This window comes from Littorina saxatilis, linkage group LG13 (assembly GCF_037325665.1).
Source record: "Littorina saxatilis isolate snail1 linkage group LG13, US_GU_Lsax_2.0, whole genome shotgun sequence".
NCBI classification, from domain to species: domain Eukaryota; kingdom Metazoa; phylum Mollusca; class Gastropoda; order Littorinimorpha; family Littorinidae; genus Littorina; species Littorina saxatilis.
The window spans coordinates 30,425,930-30,429,285 of NC_090257.1; the positions used below are offsets into that span (position 1 = coordinate 30,425,930).

At 38.3% G+C, this 3,356-nt stretch overlaps 1 protein-coding gene across 2 annotated transcripts in view; it reads left to right on the top strand.

The window, feature by feature from the left end:
- LOC138945988 (alpha-L-fucosidase-like) overlaps nt 1-1,635 on the top strand; it is a 16,276-nt gene extending 14,641 nt beyond the window's left edge. For both annotated transcript variants that reach the window (XM_070317524.1, XM_070317523.1), the window contains exon 9: nt 1-1,635. This exon is cut by the window's left edge and continues 864 nt beyond it. The gene's annotated coding sequence lies outside the window, so the exon portion shown is untranslated.
- The last annotated feature ends 1,721 nt before the right edge of the window (nt 1,636-3,356 follow it).

A 3,356-nucleotide genomic window follows, 5' to 3' on the forward strand; every position in this document is an offset into this window, starting at 1 on the left:
AATAATTAGGCCTAGGCGATAATCGTCGGATATCGACAGCCAATCAAACGCGACCCATGATACTGCTATGGGTTCACGCGAGTGCTGGGGTGCGAATGCACTGACTTCAGACGCAGACAGCTTCAGCTGAACGGTTCATACCACCACCACCCCCACCCCCTTTTTTTTCTCAACGAATTTGCATCGATCTCAAGAATGGTCTGTGAGCTAAGGAAAATATCGGAATTCCGATAAAATTCGGATCAGTCCCATGTCTGAAATTTGTTGTTCAGGGATCTCCCGGAGTTTGCTGTGGAGAGGGATATGGTGGGATGTGTGTGTTTGTGCTGTTTCGGTTACAATTGTTGAGATGCTGTGATTTACAAAGTGAAGTCTATATCTTTCACCTTTCACATTCCTTATCAATGACATATCTTTCCTGATAGCAATGGTAAAATCTATAGAGCAACATGCTTTCAGGCTTTTTTTTATTTTTTTATGTGTGTGCAATTTTATGATCTGATGATGCAGGGTTACTAAGAAAATTCTTTTTATATATTTTGATCTGATAGTCTCTATGAATGTTCTGATTATTTGGATTTTGTTAAAAAGTCACAGGATGCTGTTTGACAAAATATGCAATACACATATGTATAGAGGGCTATCCAAACCTATCTCATAACATTTTTGTGTGCAAATTGGGGCGATGTGTACTGACCAGGGCTGCAATGTGCAAGACTTGTAGTTTTGATCTGTTATTTGTATGCTCGTTAAATTTTTGCTCGTTATACAATGAAATTGTAAAGAGCCTGGAGCCAATTGCTGGGACTTGCGCTATAGAAATTCTATTTATTATTATTATTGTTATTTTCATTGGATTTGAAGTGATTCTTAAAGGCACACACAGCCTCCCGTAAACCATCAGTTTCTGATCACTGAGCTCCCCGAGCCTCTACATTCAGTACAAACATACGTCTATTTGAACGCTCACTGAACGGGAACATCCTGGCTGCTTTCCGTCGAGAGTGAGACATTTTCAAAGAATTTATTTTAGTGGACTGTGATCGGACTAACGTTTAAAATCTAAATAATAAATTGACAGCTTGTAACACAAACATTCTTAAATCATAAAAGATTTCTATTTTCACCAAGACAAGATCAGTACAATTCGAAGTTTTGAAAGTTTTAAAAAAGGTGGCCCGGAAGCAGTTCACGCAAGGTCGTAATCAGAATCATATGTACACAATAACGTGCTATTGCAGATACAGCCAGTCGCATTGAAATCACAAACTGATGACTAAATTGTGAAAAAAAAGGAAAGTGGATCACTTGGGTTCACGATGGCTCAGGGGTTAGATAAATCACGAAATCTGGTGTGTGGTTTATGCGAGCTAAATACCAATTCAAACAAACTGTTTCGTTTAATGCTATTAAATGCTGTGCAAATGTATTCCATAAGGTTAGAGCTGCTTTTTTCATGAGAAGATTTAAATTGTTTTGTAAACCATTTGAGACAAACTGGGGCTTTAATCTTTTGTTTTGGATTAGACATCTTTTAAAGTGGTAATGTGCATTTGATGCCGTACAATCATGTGTGAGTGCATATTGATTTGTGTTCAATTATTCTATACATTTTACATTTGAAATGGCATTACTTTGATGGAAAGAGATTTGAGTGTTGCAGTACATGTATACATGTACAGAGGTACCTGCGATGTGAGACCCCTCCAATTTACACCTCCGAATTAATGAAGAACATCTTCTGCTGTACCGTTGTCCTTCAACTTGACTTTTGTCCCACTGGTGTCCTCAGATCGCAGGTACAGTGGAACCTTTCTAGAACGACTACCTGAGGACCCCCCGCGGGTTAGGGGGAGTCCCATATTGGTTGGGACGAGAAAGAATTTACCTGATGCTAACCAGCATGTCGTAAGAGGCGACTAACAGGTTCTGTTTCTCCTTTTACCCTTGTTAAGTGTTTCTTGTATAGAATATAGTCAATGTTTGTAAAGATTTTAGTCAAGCAGTATGTAAGAAATGTTACGTCCTTTGTACTGGAAACTTGCATTCTCCCAGTAAGGTCATATATTGTACTACGTTGCAAGCCCCTGGAGCAATTTTTTGATTAGTGCTTTTGTGAACAAGAAACAATTAACAAGTGGCTCTATCCCATCTCCCCCCTTCCCCCGTCGCGATATAACCTTGAATGGTTGAAAACGACGTTAAACACCAAATAAAGAAAGAAAGAAAGACTACCTGAGGGACCAACCCAAAGTATTCGTAATAGACAGTCGGTTGCTATGTAAAGGTGAATCATATGGGGAAAAACTTGTCTGGGATCTTTGTGTTTATTTGCAATGGGCAGGTGGTCATGCATGCATAGGTGGTCGCCAGGGTAGGTATTCGACTGTACCACTATACTTGCATAGTGGTAATGCTACATGTACTACATTGTATGAAACCACATATCTTTAGGCCAAACAAAAACAAGTCGCGTAAGGCGAAAATACAACATTTAGTCAAGTAGCTGTCGAACTCACAGAATGAAACTGAACGCAATGCCATTTTTCAGCAAGACCGTATACTCGTAGCATCGTCAGTCCACCGCTCATGGCAAAGGCAGTGAAATTGACAAGAAGAGCGGGGTAGTAGTTGCGCTAAGAAGGATAGCACGCGTTTCTGTACCTCTCTTTGTTTTAACTTTCTGAGCGTGTTTTTAATCCAAACATATCATATCTATATGTTTTTGGAATCAGGAACCGACAAGGAATAAGATGAAAGTGTTTTTAAATTGATTTCGAAAATTTAATTTTGATAATAATTTTTATATATTTAATTTTCAGAGCTTGTTTTTAATCCGAATATAACATATTTATATGTTTTTGGAATCAGCAAATGATGGAGAATAAGATAAACGTAAATTTGGATCGTTTTATAAATTTTTATTTTTTTTTACAATTTTCAGATTTTTAATGACCAAAGTCATTAATTAATTTTTAAGCCACCAAGCTGAAATGCAATACCGAAGTCCGGGCTTCGTCGAAGATTACTTGACCAAAATTTCAACCAATTTGGTTGAAAAATGAGGGCGTGACAGTGCCGCCTCAACTTTCACGAAAAGCCGGATATGACGTCATCAAAGACATTTATCAAAAAAATGAAAAAAACGTTCGGGGATTTCATACCCAGGAACTCTCATGTCAAATTTCATAAAGATCGGTCCAGTAGTTTAGTCTGAATCGCTCTACACACACACACACACACACACACACACACACGCACAGACACACATACACCACGACCCTCGTTTCGATTCCCCCTCGATGTTAAAATATTTAGTCAAAACTTGACTAAATATAAAAAGGTGTGGTTACGGT